The following is a 10476-nucleotide window of genomic DNA, read 5'->3' on the forward strand; positions in this document are numbered from 1 at the left end:
AAGTGAAGCTCAGAGAGTGATCCATGTGAGATTTCACAATTACTAAACGGAAGAGTTGAGATTCTAACATAAGTTTGTCTTCCAAATCTACTTGTGTTAGTCTGCTGGGGCCGCCATAACAAAGTACCACAGACTGAGTGGTTTAAACAACAAGAATCTATTTCCTCACAGTTCTGGAGGCTACAAGTTCAAAATCAAAGTGTCAGTTAGGGTTGGCTCTCTCCTTGGCTGGTAGATGGTTATTTTCTCCCTCTATCTTCAAGTGGTCTTCCCTTTGTGGCTGTGTCCTAATCTCCTGTTCTTATAAGGACATGGAGTCATACTGGTGAAGGCCCACTCCAATGACTTCATTTAAGTTTAATTATTTCTTCTATCTCCCAAAACAGTCACATTCTGATTTGCTGGAGGTTAGGACTCCAACACGTGAATTTGGCAGGGACACAATTCAGCCCATAAGTCCTAAAGTCATAAAGTCTGTATATAGTCTGTAAGAGGAAATATTAGGTCACTAGACATTTCCACTCTGGTATTAACTAGCTTTTCCCCCAACTAATCTCCTGGGGGAAGATTTGATGATGAAACTGAGGGAGAAAGTTGGGGCACTGCGTCCTTCAGGAAATGAAGAAAACCCACTAAAAGTGGGAATATGAAAGAGAATCTGAGGATGTGGGAAAGTTGGCATCTCCTAATTTGCTTTTAGAGGGAGGGCCAAACATAACAGAAGCAAATTAAACACAGGCCTCACTTTCTATTTTTACTTCTATAGTTCATCTTTCTAGCCTCTTCACATTTTTATTCTGAAAGCATTATGACTATCCATCCAAGCCAGCAGGCTCCTCAGTTGTTGGAAAAGCTCCTTAATAATCTCATTGTCACTTCTAAAATGGTAGCAAAAAAGTATTATTCTGCTGGACTCTATCATTTAAAAATAAGTTGTTAAAAATTATAGTTCTCTATTGATACTGATTGGAATCCAGAAGTTATCAGGAGGTATTTGGAATATTTAATGAGAATTCAAAGGGAGCCAATCATGAGTGATGATTTTTTCCAATTTCCATCAGAGCTATTACATCTAAAGGAATCTACCAGAGAGTAAATCAGAGCACTGCTCACAACTTGCCTCCTGATACTCCTGATTTTATAACATCTTGGGAGCCAGACCTAATGGGAAGAGGCAGAGCCCTCCTCTCCACTGTCATCTATCAAGAGCAGGTTCTCCCATTACTATTCTTTCTCCCACGTTAGTGAGTTTGTTCATGGATGTATATTGCTGAATATACCACTTCTCCAGAAGCAAAATTAACTACCAATCTCCTTTTGGACATCAAGCTCAATGTTAATAATACTGTCGACAGGCTGTTAAAGGCTTCCTGAATCAGGAAGAGCTAATAGGCATCAGTCTGCACACCAACACTGAATGATTGATTGGTAGTGGCCCTCTAGAAAAGAGTGGTGTCACATGAAGGTTGTGAAGCTTTTTTTTTTTGAGAAAGAATGATATAATCAATTAGTGGAGTCCACCGTGGGGGAGGGACTAGAGGCACAAGTATAAATGATCTTCCATTGTTAATAAATTCACAGCTATAATTTATTGAGAGCTTACCTTGTGGCAGGCCCTGGGCACAGCCCAGGACATTCATTATCTCAATGAATCTTCACAACTCTGCAGGATAGGTGCTTTATATCCTCTTCGTGAGGATAAAGAAATTCAGGCCTAGGAGGATTAAATAATTAGCCCCATGTCACCCAGCTGCTAAAAGCAGGCACAGGAATTTGTGCCCTGGCAGTCATTACACAGTTCTTGAAACAGTACTCCAAGTGTGTGGATCAGGATTTGAGCTGAGGCTGTGCCACAGACAGAACTACAGTGCTGCAATGGCCATGAAACTACAGGGCACTGCCAAGGGCCAGGGAGTGCCACTATCGTGGATGTACCTTCAGTACTGCTTCTCTGGCATGGAGATGGGGGATGGGTGTGGGAGTGAGGTTTGCGAGGAGGAGGACCAGTCTCCCCATAGAAAAGTCCACACATGTTTATTAAGCACCTGTACTATGCCAAGCATCTGGGAATGCAACAGAGTTGCTTGCCCTACGGGAGCTTATGCCCAAATTGAGGGAGACAGATAATAAGCACAGAAGCAAAGAAGATGTTTTCAGGCCCAGGTAAGTGTTGTGGAGATGCTTTAACAGGCTTACTGGGTGGGACTGAGCAGGGGACTACTTTAACCAGGGATAAAGGTCTTTTGAGAAAGAATCTGAAAGATGGAAAAGAGGGACCCAAGGGGGGATATGGGGACACGCCCCACAGACTGAAGGACAACAAAATGCAAAGACCCTGACATATAAAGAACTTGTCATCTTTGAAGGGAAAAGGCTTAGTTATTTGCCATTACCCTGTTCAGGACTTAAGACATAGACATGATACAGCACTGTCTGGGGTTTCCCTGCACAAAACCACTTGGTGGGGGGATGGAAGCAAATGATTTGTCCTCTTTTCTTTCTTCCCTCCTCTACCCTCTGAATTATGTCTCAGTTCATATAAAGGTAACACATGCCAAAGCCTTCAGCTTTGAGGATTGAATTAATTTGCTTGGAGAAGAATGTGAATTACAGCACGTGTTATAGAAAGTGTGATTGCTAATATATTGGCCATGCACTGATCAAAATGATAGCAGAGAGAATACTTTCACACAATTTAGAGAGTTTATCTTTGTAAAGTAAAGAATAGGTTAGAAAATTCTAGGAAAGGGAGGTCATTTTCACTAGTCCTGCTACATTAATTACATGTTTCCCAAAAAATAGACTCTCTTTCTTCTAACTACATGAGCCTTTGGAATAGCTGTGGAGGAACAGATGCCTCAAATTAAGGGATTTACGGAATGATGGGGCTTTGTGTGTATTTTCCCACATTGATTTGATTTACATTAGTTCATGTATTGTTTTAAAGTAAAAGAACATATATGTATTTCATAATTATTATAATTAGGACAACTATTGGCTAAAAACCTGAAATAGCTTTTCCAAAATGAGTTAACCAAGCTTCCTCTGACAAAACCTCTAGCATTGCTGTCCCACATGCTTTTACTTATTTAAGAAAAATTTATCAGGCTCTAACTATGTACCTAACCGTATATCCAAATTCTATGCCAAATTCTATGGGAGATAAAATTGCAAGCAGAGAAATCTTTGTTTCCACCCTTGAGAAACTTGCATTTAATTGGTGGAATGGTTAGAGAAGTCTTTGAAAGAGCTAAGGGTCAAATCTAGAGCAGTTCAGAAAAAATGATAGTATCTAGAATTAATCTAGTACATTATAGATTGTAGATCATCTTCATATACCTTTCTTTGTCTCAGCCTCACATTCGTCTTTTGAGATAGTTATTAGTATTATGCCCATTTCACAGATGAGGAAAGTCAAGTTTAGAGAGGTCAAATACTCAAGACAGTGAGTACGGGGCAGAGGCAGGCCATGGCAGTAGTTAAGACCTCTGGGGTCAGAGAGATTGTGTTGTTCATTTGGCTTCAACTCTGATTAGTTTTGTAACCTTGGGCAAGTTTCTTACCCTCGTAAGGCTCAGTCTCCCCATTTGTAAGGATAACAATAGTACTCACGTCCTACAGGGCTGGGACTACAGTGTGCACTCCATGAACGTAGCCCTTGCTACTAGGAAGCGGCAGAGGGAAGGCGGAATCCCAGCATCTCTAGCCTCTCAGTGCAAGGTCCTGCATATGGTGTGGACTCCAGTGTCTTGCTACTTAGGTTCAAACCATGGCCCTGCTACTTATTTATAAAGGTAACCATGGGCAAGATCCTTAACTGCTGTGTCTCTATTTCCTCATTTGTGACATGGGGTAAACACAATGGCCACCTCTCAGGTTGATGTGAAGATAATTAGTTACACATACTTTGAACGGTACTTGGCACGCAATAAACTCCCTACAGGAATTCACCATAAAAGTTAAAAGATGGAGGTGGGGAGAGTTTCACTAGGAAGGTTTCTTCCAAACAGCACACTTGTCACTTACATCCTGATGGGACAAATGCCAACACATCCTGCTGAGCATCCATGTCGTGCAACTGGGGGAGGCATTGAGGCATCGTGGCTAGATTCACAAACCTACTTCCACCGCCTCTCTTGCACCTGTCAAAACTACAGGGGCTGCTGAGCAATACATGAAAAACCTAATTTGCAATAAAGTAATTTTTTTCCCTAATACATCTGTCCACACTTGAAGGTGGCAAAACACATTTGAGAATTCACAATCCCGCATAGAGGGTACGAACTTGTCAGCTTGTTCTGTCAACATGCTTGATGTCGGAGCATTGTTGTCATCACAGGGCTGCTTGCTATCTGCCAAGCTTGATTGCTTTGCTCTCAAGTGGGAATTGGAAGGTTCTCTAATGGAGGAGAAAGCTTTACCAAGCCCCAGATGCAATTAAAAGCCACAGCCCTTGATGTTGTAAAGTGGGAGGTTTGGTCTCTACACTCTCAGTTCCGTTCAGCAAGTGATATGGCCCTGAGGCCTTTCCCCTTTGTGTCATTCCTCCTCCTTCACTTTTCATTCCCGTTCTCCCCTGCTAAGGCTGCCTAATGGACGCAGGAGTCAGGTCAGCTTTATTTGCCACCTAGTAAGTATTTGTCAGATTAAGTGACTATTACTCATCTCTCAGATGCTTACACACAGGACTTTTTAGTCCTCCACAACCCCTGAGAATTTGAATATTGGCCCGCTTGATGACAGTATTTAGACCCTGATGCAGGCAAAGAGCTTGCCAACCTTGCCTGGAAGACACGGAAGCTTTGAGTTGTATAATAGGGGATTGTTTAATTGTGTTACTTACATTATGGTCACCTAAAAGGGGTCAAATATAAGCAACTTGTAGATTAAATAAAGAGGAGAAAACAAACCTGGGTCCAGAAATTAAATCAGATGAATTTCGGTGTCTTCTCATAAATGTCATTCAAATAGGTTATATGAAAATCTGGGTAATAAGAAGAAACAGATCACTGGCCTTCTGGCCAGACCCATGTGGGATCAAACTCTGACTCCATACGTGGCCTTGAGCATCCTACCACACCTGTTAGAGAACCCTAATTTCCTCAACTACAAATCAGAGATGATAATAGCTACATTACAAAATGGGATTAAAGAAGCTATCACATGCAAAGCACCTGGATCAAGCTACCACAAATCTAGTTTATATTTCCCTCTCTTTGAATCATACCTTTCTCTTTTTCTTTTTAATTTATTTTAAAAAAACTGATCTCTTCATCCTATGTGGAGCTCAAACCCACAACCCCTAGATCAAGCGTCATACACTCCACTGACTGAGTCAGCCAGGCACCCCTGAATCATACCTCTCTTTAGTGGATACAGAAGGGGACCTTTTCCAACAACTTGAAGAACTACAACATGAATGTGATTTTATTATTAAAAAAACAACATTCTTTTGCCATGACCCGCCCAGACAGGTAAAAAAATCAAATCAAAACAAAAAAAACCTTAAAAAAACAAACATACAAAAAAAACTACTTAATGAAAATGAAGGAGACTAGTGAGGCCCAAAAAAAAAAAAAAAGTATTTTTAATGGTAGCATTCCACCTTTGAGTAAGAGTGATGTGGGAGCTGCTATTACAGCGTTCTCAATGAATTTTTTGGGAAATGATTGCCAAATAGCATAAAGAGATTAAGGCCAATTAGTAGAGTTTTCAGTTTCTTAGAGGACGCTCCATTGGTATACGACACAATTGCCAGAAGTGAGTGTACGTTTTGAGTACGAGCAATGGCCTCAGGAGATCCAGGTTGGGCTTAGAGAAAGCAATGTGAACTTGGGTCATTTTGCTCTGGTTCTGATTTCCTATCTGACAATACTTGGTTCCAAGGTCGACTATATTAAAAAACAAATGATGCAGATGTAAGCATGTTCTTGTACTCTTTAGATGTAAGAAGGGCATCTGCACGAGCCATTCATCGATAACCTAAGTACCATAAAAAAAAGTCACCTGGGAATATTGCTTTTTCTGTACGCTGGCTTTAGGAATACTTATTTTGAAAACAGCTCTTTTAAAGCTATTCAATTGTAGGTAAAAAAGTAAGTGAAAATGTCAACTAACGTCCTGGTGGAAACAGAGTCAAACTTTAAAACAAAGACATGTTTGATGAGAATTCAAGAACTATTTTCTTTCTTTTTTTAAATTTTTAAAAATTTTAAGACGATTTTATTTATTTATTCATGAGAGACACACAGAAAGAGAGAGGCAGAGACACAGGCAGAGGGAGAAGCAGGCTCCATGCAGGAAGCCCGACGTGTGACTTGATCCCAGGACTCCAGGATCACACCCTGGGCCGAAGGCAGGTGCTAAACTGCTGAGCCACCCAGGGATCCCCACTATTTTTCTTTCTTTCTTTTTTTTTTTTAAAGTTAATTTATTTTTTATTGGTGTTCAATTTACTAACATACAGAATAACCCCCAGTGCCCGTCACCCATTCACTATTTTTCTTTCTTTAGAGCTATTGTTTATCGCCTCCCCTTGGCGACTTCCGCCATGTCAGTTTTAGTGATGACATATGGACAAATGATCAAGTTTTATCCATTGGGTAAATGTGATTCATCCTTTAGTTTTTTAGACCAAATGGGTTGGTGGTTTTCACAGAGGGAGATGTTTTGCTCGTGTGAAATGACTAATGGTACAATTTGTTTTACATTACCAAAAAAAGGAGAGTAATTGACTTGAGAGCTTGGTTGCAAAGGATTTTTGAAGAAGCATTTCATCTTCTGAGAATGCAACACCTGAAGCATGAACAAAGGTCCTAATCAATCCTCCTCTGTTTTGAAAAATTGAAGACTGTTTAATGAAAAAAGAATGTAAGGAAAAGACAGATTTTAGAAAAGGTGCTGAGCAGGAGGAAAAAACTGGTGGATTTAAAAGTCTATTTTCTTTTTGTGTGCTTTTAAAAGTACACAAATGGAAAACTAATGTCTTGTGTTCCTTTATATTTATAGGCAATGGCTATAGGACAAACCATGTCACTAGCACCCTAGGTGGGATGGGAAGGCAAAACTCTACTCTGACATTGGTGAGAAACCTCTTCATAGATACACCCAGGATGTAGCACTATAGAATGACTGTACCCAAGTGGTGGACAGACCCACCATGAAACCTACAGTTTCAGGTTGCTGATCTGGCTTCCAGTGACTGCTTTTCTGGCACAGATGATGTGCCTATTTTGTGTATGTGTTAATTTGGCTTTGCATTTATAATAATTTTTATTGTATTTTATAAGCTTTTTCTAGGAGTTGCAGTGGGGAGGCAGGTTTCAGGTTTCTTAGTCTACTATACTGCTAAAATTGAATCAATTAGAAGTGATTTTTCTAAAGATCTAAGTGGGTCATACTTCCTATCTTTAGGTGCTTTAAAATTTTGTATGGTAAAACCACTTACATGCCATAAGGAGTCAGAAACACTCTGCAATCATCTTCCTAACTCAGAATCTCTATGCTCCTACTTTTGACCACAGATCCCAAGACTGGATGCCACCTGATGAAGGCCACTGCTTCCTACCCTCAGATGAAAGTTCATATATGAACACATGCCTACACATACACATGTCCTCCTCCCCTATCCAGAGTTTATGAGGGGATACGAATAGGCCAGAAGCCAGGGAGTAAACTGCAGCCATAATGACCTATACTTCATTTCCTGAGAATGCCGTGTTCTTAGATCTTCTTTGAACTTACTATTTCCTACTTGGGCTATTCTCCTTCCTCCTATATGGCAAACTCCTGTTTTATCATCCAAAACCCAGATCAGTGATCCTTTCTGCAAAGTTTCTTCTGCTCTTTTATTGCCTTGCACATCTTTCTTTTTTTTTAAATATTTATTTATTTATTTATTTGTTTGTTTATTTAATATTTTATTTATTTATTCATGAGAGACACACTCAGAGAGAGGCAGAGACACAGGCAAAGGGAAAAGCAGGCTCCATGCAGGGAGCCCGACGCAGGACTCGATCCCGGGTCTCCAGGATCACTCCCTGGACTGAAGGCGGTGCTAAGCCGCTGAGCCACCTGGGCTGCCCTTTTGCACATCCTTCTATTACTGGATTTATCACACTACATTTTTGCACATAGATGTCTGTCATCCTCATTAAGCAATGAGCTCTTTGGATCCCTAAAGCTTGGTACTTTAGGCATGCAAGAAATGTTTACTGACTTTAAATTATCAGGGTTTCAGCATGACATTAAGGAAATGTATTGAACGTTGACTCACAGGGTTGGCTCTACTGGCAATCTTCCCCTAGCACTTTGAAATTTAGGAAAATAACACAGAAGTTATATCTTTCCAAAGGCATTCAAAGGAGAAACTTGATGAGAATGTAAAATAATATAGGCAATGTTGTGCTAATGTGCATTGCACCAATGTGCAAACTGTGGGGAATGGTTTGGTGGTTCCTCAAAAATTAAACAGAATTATCACATTACACTTTGGGGTATATGCTCCAAAGAACTGAAAGCAGGGACTCAAACAGATACCTGGCATCAATGTTCATAGCAGCATTATTCACAATAGCCAAAAGGTAGAAACAAACCAAACATCCATTGACAGAGGAATAAACAAAATACACATACAATGTGTTTATGTTGTACATACATACAATGGAATATCATTCAACCTTTAAAAGGAGGGAAATTCTGATAGATACAACAACATGGAAAAATCTTGAAAACACTATGCTAACTGAAAGCTAGCCATAGAAGGGCAAATATTGCATGACTTCACTTATATAAGGTATCTAGGATAAACAAATTCATTGAAACAGAGTGTTAAATAGAGGTTGCTAGGGGCTTAGGAGAGGCAGTAATGGGGAATTATTTTTTTAAAGATTTATTTATTTGAGAGAGAGAATACACATGTGAAAGCAGAGGGAGTGGCAGGGGAGAAAGGGAGACAGAATCCTCAAGCAGACTCCCTGCTGAGCACAGAGCCTGACTTGGGGTTCATCTCATGACCCTGAGATCATGACCAGAGCCAAAATCAAGAGCCAAAAATCAAGAACCTAACCAATTGAGCCACACAGGTGCCATGAGGAGCTATTTTTTAATGGGCATAGAGCTTCTGTTTAGGATGATGAAAAGTTCTAGAAATGGATAGTGCTGTAGGTCATACAACATTGTAAGTATACCTGATGTCATTGAATTATACATTTAAAAATGGTTAAAATGGTAAATTTTATATATACTTTAGCACAATAAAAAAGTAACTTGATCTTTCCTGGGATGTAGGAAGGGTAAAATTTATCTAAAGAATGCACCCCCATCTCAGAGTCTGGTCTCTTGTCCCAGGGAAAAAGTTGACAATATGCAATGAGAGCCTAATTTTCTTCTGCAATTCCTTAAAGGAAGAAGGAGAAAAGGAAATATTCCCTTGTTGCTTTTTCTGAAATGAATTCAGATTCAAAGAACATTTCCCTGTAGAATCTGGGATAGTTCTTAATATTTCCAAATAATAGTATATAGTGACCAAATCAGATTTTTGTTGTGTTTTGCTTTGTTTTGTTTTGAAGTAGGCTCCACGCCCAAAGTGGGGCTTGAACTTTCGATCCTGAGGTGGAGAGTCATGCTGTACTGACTAAGCCAGCCAGGCTCTCCGTGACCAAATCAGTTCCACTATAGGATCAATCATTCTGCAGACTGGTAAATGTTATACTGTAACTAGAAATTTCAGCCAACCAAGCTAAACCTACCTCAGCTATTGGCTTATGCTACATTTCCTGCTTAAGCTGGGGAGAAAGGCCAGAGCCTTCTTTACTGCAGACTAACATACAAACCCAGGGCAGACAGCTCATTACACTTGCCCCTCCATAATTTCACCAGATAATCTTAATGCAAACTGACTGGTGGATTTGGAAAACAGACTGTATCTGTCTTCATTTCGATGTGGTAAACACAGACAGCATGTGACTGCATTACAAACTCTTGAGACAGACCTGCATCTGGAAACCTTTTCTAGTTCTGTTGCTGCTGCCATGGCAACTGCTGGAGCTCTTGGCTCTGTCTTGGCCTTTCCTCCAGCACTTGACCACCAAAGCGTGACTTCTGTTTAGTGCTCTGGAAAGCCCAATTTCATAGACCATGTTGCAGTCTCTGACTATCATAAGCGGAATTGTGCCTTCTTTTTGCTGCTCCCAGAAACGTTATTTGGGGTCTGAAGTCCTCTCTCTGCGGGTGCTGCTCAGAGGATCTAAGGGGCTGAGTAAGCACATATAACCTTTGGGTGTTATGGGGTCTGCTCTTCTTTCATTGTGTGACTCCTTCAGGGAAGAGAGAACTATAGTCATGGTGGTAAGTAGGAAAGAAGTCAACTACTTGCTGCTCTGCTATCATAGGACAGTCTTGTTTGGGGGGGCACAATCTCAGTGTCATCATAAGCTTTCAGGATAGAAGCAATGGCCAACACTGAGAAATATCAAG

Source organism: Canis lupus, chromosome 8 (assembly GCF_003254725.2).
Source record: "Canis lupus dingo isolate Sandy chromosome 8, ASM325472v2, whole genome shotgun sequence".
Classification (NCBI taxonomy): domain Eukaryota; kingdom Metazoa; phylum Chordata; class Mammalia; order Carnivora; family Canidae; genus Canis; species Canis lupus.